Source organism: Paramisgurnus dabryanus, chromosome 8 (genome assembly GCF_030506205.2).
Source record: "Paramisgurnus dabryanus chromosome 8, PD_genome_1.1, whole genome shotgun sequence".
Classification (NCBI taxonomy): Eukaryota; Metazoa; Chordata; class Actinopteri; order Cypriniformes; family Cobitidae; genus Paramisgurnus; species Paramisgurnus dabryanus.
In genome coordinates this window covers 27,296,310-27,324,019 of record NC_133344.1, presented here as the reverse complement: position 1 = coordinate 27,324,019, position 27,710 = coordinate 27,296,310, and the positions used below count along the sequence as shown (strand labels likewise).

General features: G+C 38.2%; 1 protein-coding gene across 1 annotated transcript in view; it reads left to right on the top strand.

Moving 5' to 3' along the window:
* Window positions 1-17,853: 17,853 nt before the first annotated feature.
* The window catches only part of LOC135770252 (uncharacterized), a 44,342-nt gene continuing 34,485 nt past the window's right edge, over window positions 17,854-27,710 (top strand). The window contains exon 1 of the mRNA XM_065279981.2: window positions 17,854-18,413. The gene's annotated coding sequence lies outside the window, so the exon portion shown is untranslated. The remainder of the gene's footprint in view (window positions 18,414-27,710) is intronic.

The window sequence follows — 27,710 nt, the reverse complement described above, 5'->3', positions numbered from 1 at the left end:
TATATCACACAAAAATATACATATGTATTTTAATAACACATATGACATTATATTTATAAATGACTAAACCAAATTGTGTGACATTTAAACATCTTGAGGCGGTTTCCCAGACAGGGATTAGCTTAAACCAGGACAAGGCCTTAGTTTAATTAGGAAATTGAACTAGTTTTAACAAAAATGCCTTACTAAAAACATTATTTGTGTGCATTTTGAGGCAAAACAAAGGGCAATGGTGTATTTTAAGATATGTCAGTGCAAGTTGTTTTCAGTTTGGACAGCTCTTAAATTCTTTTAGTCTAGGACTAGTCTTAACCCAGTCCGGGAAACCTCCCCCCTTGTGTTTAAACCGAAATAGGTTTTCCTCACAGAAGGTCTGCATTTGTTAAAAAATAAAGAGTAAATAAAATATTTCAAATCAATATTTCCTTAACTAACTTATGAGGTAAATAGCCGTTTAAGAAGTGTTATAGGTGCTGGTCATATAATTAGAATATCATCAAAAAGTTGATTTATTTCACGAATTCATTCAAAAAGTTTAACTTGTATATTATATATTCATTCATTACACAGACTGATATATTTTAAATGTTTATTTCTTTTAATTGTGATAACTATAACTGACAAATAAGGAAAATCCCAAATTCAGTATCTCAGAAAATTAGAATATTACTTACAACCAATACAAAGAAAGGATTTTTAGAAATCTTGGCCAACTGAAAAGTATAAGCATGAAAAGTATAAGCATGTACCTCACTAAATACTTAATGGCTCGTTATAGTTGTGCGTAGGTCCTACGGTGTAGGTTACGTGCCGTTTTTCTGTGTCCACGTGCAAACACATATGCAGACCGGTGGAGGCAGTATCCACGCGTGTTACCACATTAGCAGCGCGACTGTCAATGAAGAAGCAGCTTTGCAGTTTAACCCACAAGCGAAGAAGAAAAAACAACTTGTGTATATTTTGAGATGACCAGCAGTGATGGAAGTAAATAAACAGTGACTAATTTTGCAGTTTGAGTTAACTCACTCCTCAACTTGGTCCATCTTTAACGTCGCAAACAGAAATACCTATGATGCAGTTTTTGTACCTGACGGGAGGGGTATTAGTGGACCAATCAAAGCGCTTGCGGTCCGCATAGAACTTACGCAGTGTTAAAAATTTGGCGAGGTTCACGTCAGACTACGCAGAGGCTACAGCATAGCGGTGTAGACCTTATGCTCGATAATAAATTGGACTTTAGTTGGGGCTCCTTTTGCCTGAACATGGAGTCGATCAGTCTGTGGCACTGCTTGGGTGCTATGAAAGCCCAAGTTGCTCTGATTGTGGCCTTCAGTTTTTCTGCATTGTTGGGTTTGGCATATCGCATCTTCCTATTCACAATACCCCATAGATTTTCTGATGCTGTCTGTTGTTCAAGAGTAGCTTGATGCAAGGAATGCGACAGTTGAAACCCAGGTTTTGCATACGTCTGTGCATAGTGGTTCTTGAAACACTGACTCCAGCTGCCGTCCACTCTTTGTGATACTCCCCCACATTTTTGAATCGGTTTTGTTTCACAATCCTCTCCAAGGTGTGGTTATCCCTATTGCATGTACACTTTTTTTCTACCACACCTTTTCCTTCCCTTCGCCTCTTTATTAATGTGGTTGGACACAGAGCTCTGTGAACAGCCAGCCTCTTTTGCAATAACATTTATGTCTTGCCCTCCTCGTACAAGGTGGTCGTCTTTTGGTCGTCTTCACCATGATTGTGTAGCGTACAGAACTAGACTGAGAGACCATTTAAAGGCCTTTGCAGGTGTTTTGAGTTAATAAGCTGATTACAGTGTGGCACCAGGTATCTTCATTATTGAACCTTTTCACATTTTTCTTATTTTCTGAGATGCTCAATTGGGGATTTTCCTTAGTTGTCAGTTATAATCATCAAAATTAAAAGATTACTGTTTAGTTTCATAGTTATTTAATTGTTTAAAGGGATAGTTCGGCCAAAAATGATATTAAACCCATGATTTACTAACCCCCAAGCATTCCGAGACACCTCTGTATTCAGGAGAGAGTATTAGCGTAGTGTACGCACTTTTCTTAGTGACGTATACAAATTTGGAGGGCGGGGGCACAGAGCAGCAGCAGAGTAGCCTCCGTAGGCTGCGTAAGCAACTAAGATGGCGGCGCTACCGGAAGGTATTTATTTTCATTAATAAAGTTTTAAATATAGATATTTCTACAACAACACCGCACGGATTACCCTCAGAAGACCTTTGTTTATCATCCTGGAGCCGTTTGGATTTAATTTTTGAAGAATGGACATACTTTTTTTGGACTTAAAGGTCGTGGACTATGTGTGGACCCCGTAACATTACATTTAATTAACTGAAAGATCTAAAACATTTTCTAAAATATCCGAAAATGTGTTTGTCTGAAAAACGATGGACATATGCAACTCGGACAGCTTGGGGGTGAGTAAATCATGGGTTTAATATCATTTTTGGCCGAACTATCCCTTTAAATACCATATTGCTAAAATTACATTTATTGTTTGAATTTTGCTAAATTACATCAGATAGCCCTACATTGTACATTTTAAGCACAGACATAAGTTGTAAAAGATGGCTTTTTCCAGTATTACTGTTTTAAGCATCAGAATTATTCTAACACCAACTTCCTATTATGACGGTAACAAAACATTATAGCTCTTTTAGCCAAAAAACATGTATGTACATAAATAAAAATTGCATTCCCCCATACAACAGCAGTACTAAAACGCAGTGGAAGTAATGCATCACAGCAACAGGCATGAACGTTGTTTCATACGAATGGCCACTAGAGGGTAATGGTGGATTGGCATATAAGGAAATAACCAAATGCAAAGTCAAAATCTCATCTTTGTCATCTTATTTTATATAATTTCACATGTTGCAGTATTTTGCCATTATTTTTAAATTCCCAGGTAAAATAAAACAAATATTATTAAGACTAGAGTTACTGAAACTAAAATAAAATTAAACAAAAAACATTTCCAAAAATAATATACTTATCTTTAAATCTTTATTGTAGAGTTGAGTTATACCATCACTTTTCTAAAGAGCATAAACTGCTTTAGTTACTGTATGAGGTATGGACACTTTTAACTTTATAAATCTGTCATTTCTTTCCATTCTGTCTTTTAAAGGTGAAACTAAATGTAAGAGAAAGTCCCTCACATTCTGAACAGCAATTCTTTGTCTCAGAAAGCTGAGTGCTCTGAAATTAGGTCATAAAGAGCGAGCGATTAGCTCACTTCCCAGTCATGTAAAATCACCCCCTCCACTCGTACAAAACAGAGAAGGCAGGAGAACACGAGAGAAAGGTTTGGCTAATCATCCTGCACATGCGTGGCGTGCTTAAACATCTCTGCATAGGGCTTTGCAAATAAACCAGGAAAAATGTGAATTCACAATAAAATAAAGCATGATGAGATACAGACTGTGCAATCTTTTCGTTCCACAAAACTTTAGGAAGACAAACATGACAGCATTTGTAGGAGATGCTGTAAAAGGTGGAGGTTCTCTGGAAAACTGATCAGTAGGAGGAATTACTGGGTTCACGGCTATCACAAAGGTTCAGTGTGGGAAACGCACAGTGTTTACATAGAGAGCCAGCAAGCCTTGCCATTCGTCTAGAGCCCCGGAAAGTTGCAAGCGTTCTTTGTGTTTGACTGTGTGTATCTAAAACCTTGGCCTAAGTAACCCCTGCATGTTGTCAGTGCCCGTGGTCATCTGGTTTCCATCTCACGAAAGTGTAATTGTGCTTATTTAGTGTGACACCCCCTCCAGTCCCTCCCTCCACACTTGTAACGCCAGCTGCCCGACTAACTGCAGAGATGCTCTGCATTCCTTGGATTTGAGAGCACCAAGCCCATCCAATGCACACATTATTTTTTGTGAAGCGTTATCTTTCCTCAAGTTAGTTGAGAAATATAAAATGTTTTTGAAGATAGGTAGTTGTAATGTAAACACTTTGAGGTGGTTTCCCGGACAGGGATTAGTTTAAAACAGGATTAGGCCTTAGTTTAATTAGGAAATATAACTAGTTTTAAGAAAATGTCTAACTAAAAACATTACTGATGTGCATTTTGAGGCAAAACAAAGGGCACTGATGTATTTTAAGATGTCAGTGAAAGTTGTTTTCAGTATGGACAGCTCTTATATTTAATTTAATCTATGACTAGTCTAATCCCTGTCTGGGAAACCGCCCATTTGTGTCCACAATTAAAGTTTAAAAAAATATATACTCTGATCACATGTGGACACACTTAATTTTTTTTATCTAATTCAATGACATTCACACTGCAAAAAATTACTTTCTTACTTACAGGGTTCCCACACCTTAGTTAACTTCAAATTAAAGGACTTTTCAAGGACTTTCCAGGTCCAATACCCTCAAATTCAAGGACTAAATGTGGGGACACATTTCAAGTGAGAGCAAGGTTACATCATGTTACCTTTTAAGATACATTGTTACAGTTCCCTTTCGAGGGAACTCGCGCTGCGTCACTGGGGTAACACTTTGGGGACACCTCCAGGGTGTGGAGTGTGTCTGAATGTGTATATCAAATTCAACCAATGGTGAGGCTCAACGACAAAGTCAGGGTGACGCGGGAGCCAGGAAGTGTATCGCTATCTGAAATATTTCCAAAGACGAGGTTACAGGGACGCAGGAAATATGGCAAGGGAGACGCAGCGTCTCGTTCCCTTCTCAGGGAACAATAGTTACATACATAACCCGAGACGTTTTCATCTGTCAGACACAACTTTGCCAAAAAGCATTCGCATACAGAAGATATAAGCATTTAAAGTGAACAGTTTAGCAGGTGTGCTTAAAAAGTCTAGAATGTTTATGATATCCTACACAGGGAATAATTTTTTTTCCAGAAAACGTCTTACATAATTAGATTCAAGCACTTTCAATGACCTGTATCTATTTGTGTATATTTTCAAAAACTTCCCAGGGCCTTGAATTTTTTCCCCCAGATTTCCTTTCAAGGATTTCAAGGACCCGTGGGAACCCTGTACTTAGTATTTTTGTCTTGTTCTTTAGTACAAATATCTAAAAAATCTTAAATTAAGATTTTCTTGATGAGCAAAATAACCTAAGAAAATCCAGTCTAGGTTTTAGACAAAAAATATCAAATTTAAGGAATAGGTAACACTTTACAATAAGGTTCATTAGTTAACATAAGGTATTAGTCAACATGAACTGATAATGAACTGCACTTATACAGTATTTATGAATCTTTGTTAATTTCAACAATTACTAATAATTTATTAAAATCTTGTTAACGTTAGTTAATAAACTGTGAACTAACATGAACAAACAATTAAAAGCTTTATTTCTATTCACTAACATTAACAAAGATTAATAAATAGGCTACTGTGATGTATTGCTGGTTTGTTTATGTTAAGTAATACATTAACTAACGTTAACTAATGAACCTTATTGTAAAGTGTTACCAATGAATTTGTGCTTAAAACAAGCACAAATATATGCCAAAAAACTTGAAATAAGTTTGCTTTATTTTTTAACTTAATTTAAAAAAAAAGATTTCAAATTTTTCTGTCTAAAATCTAGCCTTATTTTCTTTGGTAATTTTGCTCATCAAGAAAATACATCTTGATTTAAGAATTTTTGATATTTGTACTAAAAACAAGAAAAAAATACTAGTAATTTTTTTTGCAGTGCATAAATAAAACATATCGAATTCAAATAAACATACAAATGTATATTTAATTACATTTTTATATTATAGTATTGCCACTGGTGTTTACTTTTTATATTTCTTTGCTTAAAATAACAAACCCTTAAAAGTTAAGAGCTCACATGGTTTTCTCCCCTGCAGTGAGATGATGTTTACCCTAATGAACCTCATGTCACCTTTGACCCCTGCATCAGTGCTCCACCACTGTAACCCTCTACACCTCTCAGCTCTGTCACCACATATTTAGTGCCTGAAAACAGACTACAGTGAAGAACACCAGAAAACCAACACACAAACCCCAGTTGATTTAAAACAGAGGACAGAGCCAAGAGAGAACGACGAGGGTGAAAAGAGACGTCGAAAATCTGGAAAGAGGAGGTTATGATAAATGACATAGGTGATAAAGAGAGAAGCAGGAAAAAGTGAACTGGGGTGAGAGAGTAACCCACTCCTGATGATGTCATGACTTTGGCTTCCTCTAGCGTGAAGAGGGCCGGACCTGAGCGGAGCTTAAGTAGGGGGGTGGGGGCCGCGGATCGAATCTTGGCGGAAAGGGGACTGTAATTTGAGTGACCCCCATCTTAAATTGAAAGCAGTTGTGAACCCTCTCATGGGTAAACTTCAGCAATCCAGACTCGGCTCGCTGTTCCCACGACACAGTCCGACCTCCCTCCCAACTCCGTCCTGATGTCCATTCCTTATTTCGTTCCTTCCAAAAATTGCCAGTCTGCCTGCCTATAAATGGCAAGTCTGGTGGCAGTTTCGAGAGTCAAGCGGCACTGAAAAAAGTCCAAAATAAGAAGAGCTGTGACTTGCTCGCAACATCTGTGCTCATAAAATAAACTCTGGTGATTATAAAATGCCTCTGAAATGGAAAATTCAGGGAGATAAATTTGGAGATGCTGGGTGGCTAGACTCTCCATTCTGTATCATTCCCTGATGCTTATCTCTCACTGTTTTGTATCAACATCTGACTTGTTTGATGAGTAAGTCAGGGTGCATAGTTAGCAAGGTCTGCTTTAAACAAGCCAAGCCTAATAATAATGATAAATTAGTGGCAGGTGTGAAATCTTTGCACTTCCTCAATCCGTCCACCCACTTTGATTAAAAATGTTGTTGTTACAGCAAAGTGCTTACGATTCCAAATATTCCAGTCAGTTGATCGTATTCTTGATTAATTTAGGCTACGTTTATACGTAGACGGTTATTTTAAGAAACGAAGACATTTACCTTCGTGTGCGTCCTTTGTTTTTTTTTTCCCCTTAAAACTCCGGCCAAAGTGGATATGTTGAAAACCTTCGTTTGCACGCTTGCATGTAAACTGAGACAAACGGATGTTTAGGCGGCCAACGTCACAGTATGCGCCAGAGCTCGCACCTACGTCAAAAGTGCGACCTCTGTTTAAATTACATATGACTGCTACTCTGAACGCTTCCATGATCACATTATTGTTCGTGCAAACTCGTTTCGTGTGTATGTATTTGCAAATACATTATGTCGAGGAGAAGAGACGAGTGCTCGGAGGTCAGCAATTTTACGCGTGTTCGACTTCATGCGGCGTTCAAGAACCGACAGGCGGATGCTGTCAACGTACCGCAAGAGCGAGTTAAGAAATCAAATGTAGAGGTCTAATTTCGAAACGCTATCGCGGTACTTTGACGTCATCGAACTCCTACTGCAACAACTCCTCCCTCCAACACGAAGAACGAGTCCGCGTCACAACCAGCGCCGCCGGTGATTGGCTCACGTGGGTCTTGACGGCAGATTATGCACGGGTACCTGTAAATGAACACTTTTCTGAAAACTGACATGTGTGCATCATATTCTTTATGAATCCGGAGAGGTTGAAATGTCCGTTAATGAAAATATTTGTCCACGTGTAAACGTAGACTGAGAAGGTTAGTGCTCTGGATTTATTTGGAAAAACACTTGCATATCATTTAACTGATGTCTTAAGTGTCTCCTTTCGGAAAATGATTGTGTTGTGGTAGGTAAAAATCTGAAATCAAGCTTTCATTTCTGTAATCTTTTGGCAGTAAAATTGATTACTGAACTTATGCCTTGCCCGTATAAACAAATCCACATACAGAACCGATGAGCACCATTGCATTGTCTTGGATGACACATTGCAAGCATAAAAGTAACTGTTGCTAAAATGCTTCCAGACTGCATCTGTAATGATTCTCCTCTGTTGTATCTATTGTTAAGATCTCAGTCCAGAATACCAGCTAGGTAAAATGTGTGTGGTATGTGCGTATATGTGTGTGGCAGACTTTATAAGCAATGAATCATGTTTATGTCTCAGTAAAAATTGTAGGTTTGTGCCATTCTGAAAGGAATGATTTCGGCAGATGGGAAAGGGGCCAGTTTGATGTCAAACATGAAGAGAGTTGTTTAAGGTCATCGAAAACCCCCTCTCTTTCTGACTCCCTCGCTCATTCACTTTCTCATTTTCATTGTATTTTTGCGAGATAAAATCAGTAGGGAAAGAATGTTTGGTGCTGATTCAAAAATGTAAATAGCATTTTAATTGTCAAAGATATGTTATGTAGACTGGGAGTAATAAAGACTTGCTTTGCGTGTCTAGAACATTGATTTGTTGCATACGTTTTTTGTTCCTTTGGTCTGATAAGCCTTGCAGACATCATTCTGTGTGAAACTGACAACTTCATGCTTTGTATTTTCTGAAGGGAATGAATTTGTATTAAGTGCAATTTATTTTCTTGTGAATGTTCGTGCTCTCCTTTGTGTCGTGTGGGTTATTTCTCTTGTTTGAATAGCTTTTTTGATTCATACCCCTTAGAGATGTTGTCTGGGTCCCTGACATCACAAAAATGATTTAGTGTTATGGCGTGAATCAGTGACACACAGAATGTCGAAGTCTCTTGGATGCATTTATCATCCAAACTTTTGTGTAGATGAAAAGTACACAGTTGCTGATAAGGCCAAACTGGAATGTCTTTGGATCCTGTCTGTAAATTCCATGTAAGGTGATTGTGGATCTCTTGGAAAAGAGGTCATGATTTGTAAGACCAGCACTAAGCTAGATACTAGGATTTCATCACTGGATTTTATGGTCTCAAAGTAAACTGGTGAGCGAATTGTGAAAATGTACCAGCCATAAATATTTCTTAATGGCTGTTAAACTGTATTTTGATGTTGAAACTAAAAGTACACCAGAAGATATTATGCACTAATGCGGTATATGCACGGCGGTGATAGTATTGAGTTTTAAAGGCACCGCAAAAAGTTTCCTATAAGCCCTGCCTTAAAATTGAGCTGAAAATGACAGTGTATGAGAGGGGTTAAGACTTTTTATGATTACCGTCAGGTCACGGCTACCATTTTAAAGCTTACCATTCACCTCTGCTCTATAAGATCTGGTTTCTCTGCAGCTGCTGTTGGCACACAAGACATCAAGCAGACCCTGAAGTTGGAAATGGGCCGTACAGTGTATCTGTCTTAAGAGCAGAATCTGATGCGACATGGTGTGTAATGTGTATTTTGTAAAAGGATGTGCGCAGTAAAATCATGCAATTCTGATAAAATACATTATTTGTGCTGCAAATTAAAATGACATTTTGTACAAACTGGCTGAAAAGTTTCAAAATACTAGGGCTGTCAAAAGATTAATCACATACAAAATAAAAGTTTGTGTTTGCATTATATATTTGTGTGTGTGTTGTGTGTAATTATGTATATATGAATGCATGCACGCATGCACACACACAAGTATACATTTAGGAAAGAAATCATGTATATTTTTATATATATATAATATAAATTACATCAAAATCTAAATAAATATATATATACAGGTAAATGTTTCTAAAATACATGCATCCATGTGTGTATTTGTATATACAAAATAATTACACACTACAAAATACGTACCCTATAGCTGTCACTGGGGCTGTGCCCTTTCAAAAAGTGCAGTTTTGCACCTAAAGAGTTCATATTAGTAACCTTATATATTACATATTAGGACTTTTTTGCCCTTTTATATTATTTATATATTCCTTAGACTTAAGAAAAGTTGTCTTATGCATATGAGGAGCTCAGAGTTAATTGACCGAATGCTCTCGTTACGTATTATATGTTCATCAAATACCATTGCTAAAATCCGCTTAAAACCCAGTCTCAGATCATTAAGAAATACAGAAACTGAAATTGGCAGAAGCAATTAAGAGACTGATAAAAAATGATAATTTACAAGAAAAACATGTCAGGCGCACTTCGGTCAAGTATATTTATGTAAATGTCTTCACTGTAGATAATATGTATCTTTATAAAATTACTACAGTGCACATGCGTGAACACATGCATGCATGTCTACAGCTGTACACTTCTCGTAAAATAAGTGATTCTGATTGGTCAGTCGGGGCATAAAAGGGACAGCTGTTTTTTTGCATAATGACCACAAGACAATATTTGACTGTCAGAAACCAGTTTGCCACACATGATGTTTAATGACATATTGACTGTAAAGTGTATCCCTATCTATACTGTTGGTACAAAAGCTGTTATCGGGACTATAAAGGTCCTCATATTACCATTTATGTACACATTTGTATCTTTGTATGTACCTTTGAGGTATTAATATGCTCTCTTTTTAAAAAGGTACCGCCCCAGTAACAGCTTTTGTACCTTTATTTCTGACTGTGTATACACAACAGTCAACCACTGACACTATATGGGTGATTCTCACGGAAACTTGGTTTTAAAAATGTCAAGCATGAAAATGTAAAAATTGCTTAAATTTACTTTTTTCCCACCAGACATTGAAAAACAAAGTCTGGAGTAAATGGGAACATTAATGTAAACACTTTTACTTATCATTTAACACTTTTTGTAACATAATTATAAAAATTAGTCCTAAAAAATCTCATTACCGCAACAGTCAGAAAACATCAACACTGACATATTTTCAAAATGACATGACAAACCTGAAAGAACATAATTTGGAGATTCTGCACATGCATTTAAAATCAAAGTATTATGCTTCTATTAATTAAATTAACATTTAATAAGCATCTGTTGCGGTAATGATAATCAAAATATCGTGTAAGCATTCTGACAAGACAATATTTCAAATTAACTGTAAAAAAATTATCTTACCTGGTAGCCATCTTGAAGTAACTGGTCCATGTGCTTGGTCACTCAAAATCAAACTTTATTAAAATTCTGTATGTGTGCTTAAACTGTTCTCAAAAAGTGTTGCGGAGGATGAGAACATCAGGCATGGACACATAATTTTCCTAATTTTTCTTCATTATTATTATACATGAATATTCAGTAAATAATTTTTCTGTCATCTAAAGTAGTCTAGCAAAACATCCATTTATTTTTTTTCTAAATATTTTTGTGTTAATTTGATTAAATTACAACATAACGCATGTTCAAACACAGCCGGACACATTGCGGTAATGAGAATTTCAGCAGAAAATGAGATAAAATTTTAAATTCTTATGTTGAAATCACACATTGTGCAAGGTAGAACACAGTATTGTGTTAATTCTGATGCTTTTTAATATTACTATATTACACATTTTATAGCTAAAATCATTAGTGCCGTGGTGTTTCAATGGTTTCGTGAGAATCATCCGTATATATAATTGTAGTAGGCAACTATACAGCGTGCCTCTTGACAGATTCATACCAAAAAAATCAATAACGCTGTCAAAAATGGTCTCAAGCTCTCACATGGGCAGAACCCTTTTAAAAGGTCTCAATATAAAGCTACCATTTAGGTACAGACATGTATAAATTTTGTTATCTACCTCTGAGGTACTAATTTGTTTCTTTGAGGTACTAATATGGACCAATATGTACTTCTGAGGTAGGACCTCTTTATGTGCCAATGTGTACTTTTTGAAAGGGAACCACCCCAGTGACAGCTATGGATCATTTATTTATCATATTTTCTGACAGTGTAGTAAAAGTGTGTTATAGTGAAAAGTAAAGTGAAAGTATTATCTGTTGTTGCCTTTTTTAAATTAGAATCTAGATCCAGATGAGGTAAAGATGATTTACTGGAAAAAACACAGTGTGTAATCGTGTAATATGCCAGTATGACCTAATAAACAAAACATTTGCAAGATAAACAGCAAAAAGTATAAATATAGTGCTCATATTGACCGATATTCTCCCACAGAGTTTTAATGCCCTTTCATTACTTGTTAGGGGATGTGACATCACTCACTGAGAATCCTTGTCTGAGAATACTTCACATGTAAAGTCATCTAATTTACTCTGTTACAGGATCTGGCTGTTTAGTGGTCACTCTATCAGGAACCAAAAATAGTTACTTGCCTCTGGTAAGGACTGAACTGAAATCTCAACATGTGGACGGCCTTTTTGAGGAAATGGAAATAAGGGTGGAAAACTGGATCATGCAGAACACAATTGGCAAAGGCAAACTTCAGTTCGCTTTGCTCTGGGTGGTCACTGATTTTGGACTTCCCCACAGCTGCCCTTATACAAAAGACGGCTTTTAGGATTATGGATGAACAAATTAGACGGTACACTAAAGCCCACCAAAGATGTGCGTTTTATTAAACTTTGGTTATGTTCCTCATGCAAGTTGTTTTTAAAATAAGCAGCTTTGTTAGTTTGTTTTTGTCTGTTTTCTCCATAACTGTTCAAGCATTTCAAGCATTCATTTACAAGGAAAGGAAATGAATAGACTTGAACAGTGTTACTATCACCAGCTGTGGTAACAGATTGCAAGTTACGCAGCACCTCCCTATTCCCTGTTGCCTCAGCAACAGGTGTGTGGAGCCCTATAGCCTGCATTTCACAGAGCCTTGTGGTGTATGGGGATCAAAACTGGAGCCACAACAGAGCGTTGCTCTCACATTGAGGCATTGCGTGAAGTTCAAAGATGGACAGAGACAGGATGTAAGCCCTCTGTTTACTTTCACAAAAGGCTCCAGCCATTTCCTGTGGGTCATTTTTTTAACTAAAAGCAATAGTCTTGGGTTCAATGGTTTGCAGTTCGGCTAACCATCACGTTATTTCTTTTAACCCGTCCCCTCGGAAGCAATAAAATTATGGATCTTTTCATGCCAGAAACTGTTAAGGCAAATTATATCTCGTTTTGAAATTGATACTTGAATGAGAAGTGCAATTGTATGGTTCACAGTGGTCTTTTGTGCATATATCCGGATAATTGTGTATGAAAATGAGGTTTAGGTTTTCGTCTAAACAAACAAGTGACAAAATCCTCAATTTGTTAAATGCACTGAATGGTTTAAACTTTTTATGTCCTTAAAAACCTGACACTTTTGTTTTTCTTTTAATAAACAGAGTACTATGAGGGAATTTATTTCATTGCATTCGTTTTGTGCTTTAACTAACTTGACTAACTTATAGCGAATCAGGAATCAGTTAAAGTCAAATTTATTTATATAGTGCTTCATTACAATTGTTTTGTATCTCAACGGTACATATTATATTGGTATCAAATTTATACATATCTGTATCTAATGGTACACATTAGGACCTTTTTACAGGTTTGAAATTGAAGATGCATTGTTATAAAGCAACTTTATGTAAAAGAAGAAAAGAAACCACAGAAAATGGGAAAATTATTAAAAGAAAATATTTAAATAAATGATGGCTGTTGACGGTACCCAGTGATTTCCACAGTCTTTGTTTTGCCTACTATAAAAGTCAATGGGTACTGGGAACTGTGTGCTTACACTCTCTAGGTACAAAAGTTGTCACTGGTTTGGTACCTTTTCAAAAAGTACACTTCTGTATGTAAAAGATGCATATTTGTACCCATTGGTACCTTAGACAGGGTTCCCACACCTGCGAACTTCAAATTCAAGGACCTTTCAAGGACTTTCCAGGTCCAATACCCTCAAATTCAGGACTGAATGTGGGGAGACATTTCAAGTGAGAGTAAGGTTACATCGTGTTACCTTTTAAGATACATTGTTACAGTTCCCTTTTGAGGGAACTCTCGTTGCGTCACTGTGTTGACACTTTGGGGACGCCTCCAGGGGTAAGTGCGTCTGAATGTGTATATCAAATTCAACCAATGGAGAGGCTTAACGACAAAGACAGGGTGACGCGGGAGCTAGGAAGTATATCGCTTTCTGAAAAATTGCCAAAGACAGCGTCACAGGGACGCAGCGTCTCGTTCCCTTAAAGAAGTCTAGCATTTTTATGATATTATCCTACACTACACAGGGAATAATATGGATTTTTTTTCAGGAAACTTCTTGCATAAAATAGATTCAAGCACTTTCAATGACCTGTATCTATGCATGTATATTTTCAAAAACTTCCCAGGGCCTTGAATTTTTTCCCAGATTCACAAACTTTCAAGGATTTCAAGGACCCGTGGGAACCCTGCTTAGGTACATACTGGTATCTCACAGGTAATACCAGTACTAAAAATAATCTGAACCATAGTAGAAGCTATTTAAAAGGTACTGTCCCAACTTTTTTTTACCTGTTATTTCTGAGAGTGTACCTTCATTTATCAAAACATTGACAGAATAAAGAAGCTTAGTAAATAATAACAAAATTTTCAGTTTTGGGTGAACTATCCCTTTAAGATCCAGCAGAACCCTCTGCCTGAACTGAACCAAATTTATGTTGTTAATTACTTGGCCCTGGTACTCATACAGCATACAGTACCTGCCTTTCATCATGGGCGTATGTTAAGTCACCCAATTACTATGATATTTATGAGCTGTTAATGTTAATATGCTCACTTCATTTCGGGTTGTTCCTATGCCCGTGTCTGAGCAATTATTCCTCTCTGGCCTGTAACTGTTAGTTGTGAATTTAAAATGAGCAACTTAAAATAAGCAATAAGAATAAATCATTCTGAGTTCTCATATCCAAACTATACCTTCCATAACGTCATTGACATTTACAGCTGTGTTGTAAATCCACTGTTTTACAAATGACAAACACCAGAGAGGCAAATTACATATCATGTCTAATGCTTAAATCCTCCTGTTTCAGAGAGCCCTGTAATTGGCCTGCATCTACAGCCCCTTAAAACCTCAAAAAACATGCACTCTTATCCACCCTCCCACTGTGAATATGAATCATGGATAATTTGTTCAAGCCTGTGACTTCTTAGTGGCGACCCCAGCGGTCTGAAATTGACTCATAGTCAAAGGTGGTTGTGATTTCTGCCAACGCTGCTGTCAGCAATTACCTGGTGACTTCTATGAAGACAGTGATTGGTCCAAACTTCATCATTAAAAGCCCACATGATGCGGTGTAGTGGTAAATGCTTGTCTCCTGGAGGCAGGCGCTGAGTGACTGTTGCCAGTCATTGTGGTTTATTGACATCTCTATATGGCTGATCAACAGCTCAACGTTACCAATCTGCTGAAATTAGAGAAATCTCTCTCTCCAGGTTCTCTGTATGCCAGTGGTGAAGGAAATGGGACAAATCTCTGCTTTTTATATTTAGGTCATTTGCGTGTGGCTTTGGATGGGAATGAAGCCTACTCTATGGGCTTTCTCTTGTAAAATGTTTTCAGCTGTGGTGGTGAGCTTTTTCTCCCCTTTTCGCCTGGATCTAGCACGCTAACATGATGGCTCATTAGATAGCTTCTCCCTACGCTTTCACCATCTATCCTGATGTTTTTCTCCTGATCTTAAAATTACATCGGTCCAAGGAGACAGAGGAGACATATGGTAAAATCTTTGGTGTACACTACCTTTCATTTTTCCTCTCCTTGTTGGAGCCCTGCGCAATATATCTGACAACTCTACCCTCACGCATGCCTTCACTGTTTAGGCCATCATCAGAGTACAGAAAAAACATTATACACTACTGTCTGGCTTACAGCCATTGACTTCTGCTGAAATGCAAAATTCCTTCAGTGCCGCTGTATTATAAAGAGCGGCTTTGCCAGAGGTTTCGATGCATTTGCTTTTAAAATTCAGATTTAATTTCCTGCTATAGAGTTCTCTGAAGTCCTGAGGGAGCTTCAATATCTCCCATATAAGCAGACAAAGCTGTGATAATATTTCCTGATATTATGTGTCAAAAAATATTTTCTGAAATATGTAATCCATCAGTTTCCTCTTTTAGATTTGGGCATGCACTGAACTTTCTTATCTACACATAGTGAAAAGGCAAGCCTCTACCTGCAGGTCATCGAGCTGTGTCATAGCTTTCACTATGGAACACAACAGCTTGTGTCTAAAGCGAGCATCATCCTTTCAGACATGACGTAAGATTAGGCATAAAGAGCAGACTGAAGCTAGTTGACACATGCATTACTCTAGTAAATATTTCTGAATGGGCATGTTTTCCCAAGTAAACTTCTGTGTTAAAAAATACTACCATCATCACTGTTTTTTTCCACAAGAAATGTTTTTGTTTGTTTAACATTGACTTTTTGTAAATTTACAGTTATGCATTTGGTAGATGCTTTTATCCAAACTGACTAACAGTGCATTACAAAGCATGCATGTTAATCAGTATGGAATCATTGCATTTGTAATGTAATTGTATGTAATGCAGTTGCTTGGCTTCTATTTAAGACCTTATAAAGTATTAAGGTAAAACTCTTTTGACAATCTATCTCTGTTTTCCTTATGATTAATAACAGGTCAGGTTACCGTATTGTTGTATACAGTACTGTGTTGTTCTTCAAGTGGGTCTTTATATTAAAGTGGCTGTCACTGGAAAGGATTCTGCTGTATCTTACAATGTTTTCCATTCTTGCGCAGTCTGTTTGCACTAAGGCAATTAATCTACCAGTGAGGACAAGAATTCCTAACATTGTGGTAAAAGCCTCATTCAAACAATAGTCATGGCATTTTACCTTTTCTGTACAAAATAAATACATTCCCCACACAAAAGGTCATGCACTTTAATGCGCCTCAGAGCCAACAGCATGTTTGTTTGTCTAGAAGTAAAATCTGGAATGTTTTGGATCTCCCCCTCTTCTTTTATTATTCTTATTGTTGTAAATATTTTGCGTGCCGTGCAGTTTATCTTCCTCACATCTCTAAATTCACTGTCAATATGTATTTTAATGCTTAAACATTTAACTGAATGAAATGTACTTCGTTTTATAAGTCAATGGATAGGCCTTATCATTATATAACCATTCATTTTATGACATCTTATAACATTGTGGTGCAGTAATTGCAGTGAAATTCTTGTGTCATCAGGTTAACTGTGTGATTTTTTTAATAACACGCTACGGTTTTGGATAGACGCCTTTAAACAAAGTGTGGAAGCCAAATTCAAGTTTTTTATTATGTAATCTATATTTTCCAAAACATTTACTTGATTGAAGTGACGGGTGATCTCAGAGACACATGACAATCCGTCACAATGATGATTTAAGACAGTGCATGCTTTGACTTGACTGAGTATTCGTCACACTATGTAACTTGTTATTCAAGGTGAATAGAGTGACTTCATTAACATTTACAGGTATTCCTTTACCAGCTCATTTTTACCTCATGTTCTGGCCTATAAAAAGCCCTAAGGATATTTAAGTATGAGGTTGATACTCATACTCATATTACTTTATCTTATCGTATGAAAATTGAACTTTGCCTGGATAATATAATGTTGATATAATGAATAAAAGTTACATTAAAATATCACAATAATTTTTGTTTTACATAATACAGTAGCTGTTTTGATCCCTGGGACCTGAAACTTAGATTTAATCAATCTCAGCAGTGCTTGTTTGAGTTTTAAAGCGTTTGACTGGAGCATGCTGGGAAAGAAACACTTCATTACCTCCCGGGATAATTTAACGCGTTTTAAATAGTGCTACAAAACGTGATAAATGACCCCTGCTCGCAGAGACCATTAAAACATAAAAGAGCTTTATTGATATTTCCATTCATCCGGAGTAATCATACGCTTTGGGGGAGACATACATTGACTTAAAAAATAGGTTGGTTCGACTTCATGCAACGCTTCGCAGACCGATCGGTACGTGACATCAAAGTATCGCGAGAGTGATTCGAAAGGTGTGCTCTCGCGGTACTTGAGCTTCAGCGCAGCGCTGCATGGAATCGAATGCACCTAATGATAAATGAGGACAGCAGCAGTAAAGGAGTTAACAGTGACAGGAAGTTCAAGGAGTCCGAGTCTACTACGGGGGGCATGCCAACAGTTTTCTCATACTCCCCTCTCTCAGTTAGTTCAAGTAGCCTTAAAACAACGCAGTTCTTTACAGACGATTGCATTGAATTCATGTAACTTCTTACAGTCTACGTGTGATCAAATAACACAACGCATCGAAAAAGAATACTGTTGCTTATTTATAAGACGTTTTTTTCTGGATGCTGGCGCTGGCGTTTCCTCCAGCTGTCTGTGAAGTGAGTGACGCGTGACTGTTACTCGTATAATATGGCAAGCTGCAAAATGTGAGCGTCTGTCCACGCCAGTGTATTGAATGAAGAGGATGACACCTCGTGCACTGCCGCGCGACTCCAGAAAGTTGGGACCTCAACACGGGAGCATCTCGAGGTGCTTTGGACAATAGATACGTCAAGTCGAGCCTCCGAAACCCGTCGTTTAGTTGGTCAAAAAAGGAGGAATATTTACTAATGCCGGGGAAGCTGTTCAAGTGGTGATCCTGTTCATAAAAGTGGGATTTTAGAGTTGGAAACGTATATTGGCTTGGTTACATTAGATGTCTCCGATCATTACAACTGTTGTAAAGGTAAGTTAACTTCTTTAATGTTTTGGGCTCTTCAGTGTGGCTTTGTCACGATTAACGATTGTCAAGATTTATGTCGTTACAGAAAAACAAGACATGCATAGGCTATGTGTTGTCAAGTCATACCACTTATATTATAGCGTTTAAAAAAATATATATTTTCTTCTGAATAGTTCAAAACACAGTAATGGTGTATTATTTGTATCCATAAGTATGCTCTCTCTCTCACTCTCTCTCCCACTCCCTGACTCTCTCTCCCTTTCGCCCTCAGATACTACATCACTTATCACTACATCATTGATACAATAATGTTAGATTGATGCCAGTTTCCTCAAATTTTCTTTAGTCTACTATGACATTTTACATATTTTTTGGTCATTAGTGCCTCATGAAGGTGGCTTTTGTTGTTCATATAGCTCAACTGATAATTGAGAAGATCATGGGTTCGATCCCAGGAACAAATACAGAAAAAACTCGCTTTGAATTGAAGTGTCTGCTAAATGCATTAAATGTATAAAATGTTGTTGGAGTGTGGGGTTTCATGAAGAACCTGTAACACCCATTGATCATTCCCTTGGCAAAAAAGTGAAAGGTTTTTTGAAGTGAGAAAAGTTTCTTTAGACCATAAAAGGTTTCTTTAGGGAACCACCAATTATTCTTCTATGGTACCTTTATTTTCAACAGTCAGTGTAGACTAAACACACAGCTAATTCTTTTAGTGCGTTTTGCTGTGTTAACCCACAGCGGTTAACTCTGGAAAACCCTCAACGTGAGATTGCTTTCAGCATCCAATCTTTTGTCAGCCATTTAAAGTCCAGACTTTCTCAACAGCTCCTACAGCCCCCCTCTTGCTCAACAAACTTTCCTCTTCAGCAACTGGAATGCCGACTATTCTGGGTGGACAAATAAAAATTCCCAGTGAGTCCCGTCTGTTCTTAATTAACACCCGGGTATACAAACTTATTGAATGAATGGCAATCAATATAAGTGAAAAACTGTATGTTCATATTATACCTGTCTTAACTTTAATTCACTATTTAGATAGGAATTTCCCTCTGATTTACATTGATTTAGTGATTAGGTAAATCAATGATTTGCATGGAAATTAATTTAGACTAAAAGCTTCTTTTACACCACATTCTTTTTAAAATTCTTAGTTACATTATAATATTGTTGTGTGAGAAGTTTTTATGGTTTACAAACCACAGTCCTAATGGGTACCTGACCTGTCTGCCAGTTAAAGGTCCCGTTCTTTCTGTGTTTTTGAAGCTTTGATTGTGTTTACAGTTTGCAAAATAACATGTGTTTATGTTTCATGTGTAAAAAAACGGTATTTATCACCCAATTAACTTATCTGTATAGCACTGTTTTCACCGTCCTCAAAACGAGCTGATGTCTTCCTTGTTCTATGAAGTCCCTCCTTCAGAAATACGTAACGAGTTCTGATTGTGTAGCTACAGTAAGTGTGTTGTGATTCAATAGCAGCTTAGCTTGCCGTTAGCTTAGCTTGACGTTAGCTTAGCTTGCAGTTAGCTTAGCTGGCGACTGACGTATTCCTGTGGGCAGAGTTTAGTCAAAAAACTGTTCAACTGGCGTCATTAAAGCAGGAAGTGGAGGGCTGTAGTCCAAACTGGCCATTCGCCGAATTCTGTTAAAGAAAATATATTGCCTGGTAGTGAACTTTGAGCTTTATCATTTTACAGGTATTATTTATGCTATTATAGCAACATTACACACTAACTAGGGTTTAAAATCAGAAAGAACGTGACCTTTAAGCTGATGGCTTGTGTTTATTTTCACTTCAAACATGCAGAATACATACATGCAGAACCCATACTGTACATGTGGTTGTGGTAAAACTAAGCAGTGTTAGGGTCTGAAATGAGAAATGATAGAGGTTTACACATGGATTTGAACTTTTTTTAAACTCCCCGCAAATAAGACTTCTATATTTTCCAGCTTATTATGTTGTTTGGAAAATTGCTGTATATCTCAGGGAAAAAATAGCCTCAATGTCGCTCATTTGGGTCTTTGGGGAGAAAGGGGTATTGTTTGTCAATTCACACGTATCAAAGGGAAGAATGGGGTTCAGGATTGGTCATGGAATCTGTACTGAGAGACAGGAAGTCAGCCAAACCCACCCTCTTGGATGTTTGGACCTTTGAATATGAAGGTTAGCATGCAAAACTTGGCTTTGAAACCACTTTTCACAATCCACTTATTCGCTTTCAGAGCAGTCTTTGAATATGAAGGTTAGCATGCAAAACTTGGCTTTGAAACCACTTTTCACAATCCACTTATTCGCTTTCAGAGCAGTCTTTTCTATTATGTGTTTTGCTGCTTAGTTTAGCATGAATGTAGGAGACAACCTCTCTCTCCTAGGAGCTCAGAGAGAATAAGCCAAAATTCCCATACAAGAAATTATGCTGATGAGCTTTCCAGCTCCATGCTTTGTGTCCATTACCAAAAGGTGTGAGACAGCACATTTCAAAGGTGCAATGCATGCATACAAGTGCAGCTCAAATCTTTCTTAGAATTGGTGTGTTTGTACTGCAAGCACTGAGATATTTGCATGTATTATGAAGATTTGTAAAGTATAAAACTTTTAATTTTGACCAAAAGTCTCCGTAAAAAGTTTTTGGTGTCCCAGACTACAATACCTTGGTCAACCAGCGACAGCATGCAGATGCAGGTTGACAAGCTTTACCGGCTACATTTTGCTGGTGAATGGCATGTCTATGGTATGCTCTTATTCTGCCTGGCCCAGCATAGAAATTCATACTGGTCTAATCTTTCATCAGGTCATTTATCACAAATGCACGCCGTTTCCATTAAGGGATTTCAGATAGGAGCATCTGTCAGGCAGATGTCCATGTAGAGGTTTTGATGGAGGTAGCTAGAGGTAATGAAAACACAGACATTGTTTCTCTCCAACCTCTTAGGCCTCCAACACGAACAAGAGCTGTCCCCTAGCAGCCAACAGTCCGACTTTACACCCATCTCCCTCAGACAGAGGCATTTCCGAAACTATAATACACTGTTCAGCAAGTCTAGGAGGAGGATGCTGGAAGAGGTTCAAAGACTTCATCAGTTTGGGAGCAGATGAGGCTAGAGTCTTCATTTGCTGACTCTGTCAGTCTTAAGGAGTCCTGTGTTTGCTGTGGTGACGTAGCGAGTATGTTTGCGATGTTTCCAAGTACAGGTGTGTGAATACACACAGCTGTAAATTATGTCCTCTGTCTGGTGACTCAAAACCGCACAGTCTTTCTGCTCGACTTGGCAGGGTCCTCCATGAGTAATACGTCCCCACCCTCTCGAGCGTCTTTGTTTCATGTGCACTACTATGCGCTTGATCACTCCAGGTTTCTTTCTGCACCCCTGCCAGCTTCTTTCATCGAGGTCAAAGTTCCTGACATTTCTTCGTCATTCCGCCCATCTACACTTTGCCTTGCCTGGATAATTATCCGTTTATTCCAACATGTCACCAAATCCATCTCCTTTTATCTCTTATCGGCGATCGCTGTGGCATTCTTGTTCGTAATATATTGCCGTTTAACTTCACAGGCTCTGTATGCTGTGCATGACATAGCTCTTCCTTTTCCTGGCAACAAAAAGTCTGTTAACTCTCCCTTTCCCACCCTTGATAAATTGATGAGGCTGCACGCAAGTTTGCAACCTTGCACTTTACGGACAGATGCTTATTAATTTATAGATGCCCTTTGCAACACAGTTTATGTATAGGCCTACACCAAGGCATAGGATTTTTCCTGGTGGAGCAGGCAAGATCTCCTAGTATTTTACTTCTTTTATAGCCCCACTTTTCACTACACCCGTTGACACTTTTATTTAGCCCCAGGAACTTGGATGCTATAGCCCTCTTGGCCAAAACTCTTTCCTCTCGCTGTACATCCTCTGGGGAGCGATTGCTTTTCTATATAATTATGACACATTTCAGAAGAACCAACGAAAATAGATCTTTTGAACTTTTTCGTGAGCTGCCGTCCATTTGTCATTATGAGGTCACTGGCCCTCTTTCATAATTTCAGGGAATGCCCTTTATTGCTCTCGTTGCAGATCTCGCATGGACCGCATTACTGTAAACAGCTGTTTTTTTGACCACTAATGCATCATCTTGACATGTCAGAAATGTAGACCGAAGTCTCAAATCTGCAAAATGTGTGCAAGAAATGTGCTGATCGTAAAATAAAGGTTAAACACCCAGCTCGACTAGTATTTTCAAACACTTTTAAAGCGGTCTATAAAGTGTAAAATTAGTTATATTATGCTTTAAAGTTTTCGCAAACTTTCACTTCCAATTTGTTACCGACCCATTTTGTCTTGACCCATATTTTACAACCCAACTACTTTTTTATTTGAGCCACTTCATAAACTTGTAAACAAAGGCTCAACCATACGTGACCGAGGACCACATACAGCGTGGCCTGCATTACTATCCCTCCTCACCGCCCAACATCAGCGCCCATCTATTTCCTCAGCAGCTTATGTGTGGGTGTCCACCACAACTAAAAGCGTCCAATTGTATTTTAAAGTCTTTGTTGTTTAACTTAACAAGGAAAGGACTGCAGGGTTTTTTACTGGCAGAAGAGGGAAGCTGGTTAGGTGGATGGCACCGCATTGGTCCCGGTCTGCAGGGAAATGTTATGTCAGCTAAAAAAGAAACGGTAACCTTCAAAATTGTGTACAAGACAATAGCTGTAGTACTGACCCCCCCCCCATTGACTACAATAGTCAGGCTCCTGTTTTCTTTGTTTATTTATGTGTTTGAATGCATCAGCATTAACCTTGCTTTGTGAACAGGTCATCTGTTGAACATCCAAAAACATCTTCCACCTTTATCCAAACACAAGCGTTCACGTCTGTTTATGTGTGTCAGGGAGATTTAGCAAGATGGACGTAATGCTTTGGGCGTGAGCATACTGTTTACAATAGTAGACTCTGTTAGCAATATGAAATCATTGTGTTGGTAATTTTTTACAGATCGCTGACACAAGCCTTACGTTTAAAGGCTTTATGATACTTAAAACCAGAAGCTGCTTAAGTTAATGTTTTTGCGATTTGGCCAAGAAATACGGCTTTGTGACACTTGCAAGAACTGTGAATTATAGCCGTGCTGCGGTGAGCTATATATTGCCAGTGACTCTTTTATAACATATTCTGTTTAAGAAGTGAGATCTTAAACAGAAAACTCCTTCACGCTAACATATAATTGTCATCCAACTATTGCTTTCAGGCACGCAAAAGTAAACTCTCCACTTTACTCACAACACAAAACACGCACACATGTTCAGGCAGGGACTCGCGCTCAGCTGTCCAGATGTGCTCTCATGTAACAGGACTCTGTCAGCGCGTGGATCTGTCTCTGTGACTGTCAAAGTGTGGAGAATACAGATGCACCTGGAATGATGCCACCAGAGATGCAACTGTAATGAAAATTACAGGGTGGAAAATGGCCTCCCTCTCAACATTTGTCATTATGACAGAGTTGCAATTTCGCTCGAGGAGCATGTCAGGGTGTTTAGAAGATGTACTTTGACTTGGCGATTGCCTGCTCTCCATTAGGGAGAGTGGAGTCTTGCTAACCTCATTGTAACCTTTATGCTGGCTAACCAGATGTTGGCTTACTTCCACTCGGCCTCAAAAATACTTGTCCCCGTCCTCCATTTCCCCCACTTCTGACTGAACCATTTATTCACTATTAAAACTGTAGCCGGAGGGAGGGGGGTTAGCGAGTTAATTTTTACCACAATTCTTTTTCTGGTATTCTGGAATTTCACAGCAAACAAGCTCTGGAGCCAAAAAGTATACATGGGGTTTAACCGCAAAGATTGTAGTGTTGTGTAACCTTCATGCTCGCAGATTCAGGAAGTAAGATGCCTTTTAATGAGGCAAAGCTGGAAATGGGCCCTATATGACCCTGGGGCCTGTGGTGAGAAGCGCGGTGAAGGACAGTGGATGGAAAGGTGCCAGAGTAATTTTTAATTCAGTCTTGGTTACAACAGTCCAAAACAGATCATTACAGTTGGCTCTGCAAACGAAGTATGGAGACAAACAGAGCTGCCTAAATAACAGGAGCTAGACTAGACAAGAAGACCGTACCAGCACTGTCTCTCTGGGAAATATGTTTATATATATGATAATAGTCGATACTGAAAATAGTGTTCAGTGAATGTCATTATCGGTTCGTTTGGTCTGTGACATTACTTGCCCAAAGCCCCACTGCAACAGCGAGAGCGGTTCGTCAAAATGATTTTTGGCTTCTTCCGTGGTAGCTTCCCAATATGAAGACTCTAGAGGTTGCATTTGTAGGCTGCATATGTCATAAAGACCTTATATAAGTCCTATTTCAGAATATTAACAATGATAAAGTTGAATATTATTCTTAGTTAATTGTAAATTGTTTAAATGTGCTAATGACTTGTGAATGTGATGCTCAGTTAACTTAAATAAACCAGGCTTGATGACGTATGCACCCTGCATATGCAACCTCCCATTTGTGGTTTACAGTAGAGAGAAAGGTCACACAGTTTCATAGCGGTTTTGTACTGTCACAACGCTCCATGTGATATGAATTCGCAGGTCAGAGTTTACCAGACTAAACTTTTTGTTTTGCACGCATTTTGCAGTACAAGTCATAAACCCCGCTCTCTCCATGCAAACGAACGTCACAATAAAGAAATAAATTACACTTCCAATAAAAACTCACTTTGTGAACACTTGCTTTGTTAAAAGTTTCATTTTAGCTAGTAATTTGATGCTATAGAAATGGGGCGTGCCATTATGATTGACATTTGTGATTGACAGCTTGTCTAAGCGGACTGCCGGAGCTTTGAGGGAAGATTGAAGATATAACTAACTATTATTTTTTGATTTCTGTTTAATCAGATCATTAATTTTGCTGTCCAACACATTGTGATAGACTAGTTGTTCATTTTAAATCATTAAAAAAAAAAATTTTTATATAGTGTTTATATGTCTTTAACTCTTTCCCCATCATTAACGAGTTATCTCGCCAATCCGTAATATCGCTATTATTCACCAGGTGGCCAAGGTTTATCACTTCCGCAACTTATAAAACCCGGAAGTATCAAACAGCTGTATGTCCGTCTAAGTTTTGAGGATCGCTCTGCATCTGATCTCTATCAAAAGTCCTTTACAAAAATGGAATTATCTCAGCTTTTTGCTTAAAATTTGGTGTTTTTGAAGAAACCTACCCATTTTTGAGAGATGATAAAAGAGAACTGATGAAGGTAGGATGAAAAGGTTTTTTTGTGTTGTTTGAAAGTAGTGGGTATGTTCTTTTATTTGATATTTTGTATGTTTATATATTTCAAGAAGAGCATTTTCTGGGAGGCATTAAACTTTTGTGAAAATCGTGAAAACTGCTGGCGGGGAAAGAGTTAAATTTAAGTCGTTAGTTGTATTTGTATTTTACTTACCTTATTTTAGCAAGCCAGTCAAATGAGACGTTCAAGGGGTTTGGGTGAACTGGGCGTGCCGTGCAAGCGTTTGGGCAGAAGTTTTATACCACGGCTCCGCCTCTGGGCTCCACGGGCGATTCCTTCTGCGCATGCCCAGGCTCCAAACTTCGTACATTTAACATTTAGTTTATTACAATGGAAGAAGGCGGCGTTGTGTTGGCCATCTTTTTTTACATTCTATGCTCCTACTGCTCTGTGCAAAGTGCTAACAAGGAGCTTGCGCTGTTGCAATGGGACGGTGGGCAAGTGACGTCACAGACCAAACTAATCGATAATTACACTCGTTGAACACTATTTTCATAATCAAATTGAATTGACTGTTATCGTATATTCAATTAGTTGTTGCAACTCTAAAATGTACTGTTTGTGTGTGACAGGTGTTTTTAAGTGACTTTATTATACATTAACCACAAAGTATTCTTTGTCTGTTTCCTGAAAATCTAAACGATGACAAAATTGCTAGCTATGCTAAAAAACTGCATTAAACAAGCCTAATCTGGTTTGGTGGTAATAGCTGGCTTTGTAAAGGTTTGGAGTGGCTGGTCAAGTTTGAAGACCAGTTAGACTGGCCAAAGTCCAATTCGGCGAGGCTGGAGAACAGATAAACCAGACACGCACTATAGAGACATCTTTATTGCGAATCACAACTCAAAGCAAAGGAAAGGAACAGTGTCAATTATTTTGTAAGACATCGGAGACAAAAGAGAACTGCTCTGAACTATTTCTGAGTTATGGAAGAGGGCTGGGAAGTTTAAGGAGTTTCCTCTGATGTTAAACCTTCCTGCTGGTGTCCTCCTCTGAGTGACGGCAATGGGGAACCCCCGTGCAGTGAAGGCCAGGGCAGGTGACATGTGAGACCGGCCTTGTCGGGATATCACAAACATTAACACTTCATAGAGAAGCCCTGTCGGTTCTGATTGTTTCCCTTTTCCTGAAGTTCCTGCAATGATTGCTCTGACAGGACACATGCCCGACATTTGGGAAGGAGATCTGCAGATTTTTGTGGTTGGGCCAAGCATTACACACGTTAGATTTTTCTTCTTTTTTAATAGCGGGAGAGAAGAAACTGAGACAAAACCTCCCGAAGAAAGGCTGCGACCCCCTCCTATGCTTTCGCAAACAGCATCTATCGAGTATCAGCTCTGTAATTGCTTTGGCTCAGAACTTTGGTATTTTTTCCTCTAGATTTTCTTTTCATTGTCTTCCTCTTTTCGTGAAAGAAACGGAAGGTGCTGTAGCCCTGATAAAGGAACAGCTTGCCTGTAGGTTTTCTCAGTCTGAACTAATGAAAGGGTACTGTACTTTGTTGGATGACAATGTACAGTAAACTCTTTTGTATCTCTTATGTTTCACTGTCTGAATGAGCGAAGTAATGCCTGACTGGCAGGTGTATAAGGTCATTTGTTTCCCTGTTTATGTTTATGTTCATAACTTAAGAGTAAAGTTTGTTTATGGATTTAATTTAATGCTGTAGAAATAGTTTTGAAATATACTCTTATTAAAACTCCCACAATGATAAATTTAAGTGTTGTTAGGTAAGATTTCACAGAAAATGTCAGTTTGACCTACTCGGGATATACAAGTCTTTCCACCAGTACGAAATATTCACATCTAGTATTACTGATCAGAGAAGGCGCATTGATTACCTCCATCAAATTGTTGATGCGCCAATTCGTCAGAGCCAGACCAGACGGCTTTGGAAGAGACCTGGGAGAACAAGGAAGAAGGTTCTACGCAGGCGTGCAGACTTTGTGTTATTGTGTGTCAGTGCTTCACATTGTCATTTAGCCCCCTGGAGTGG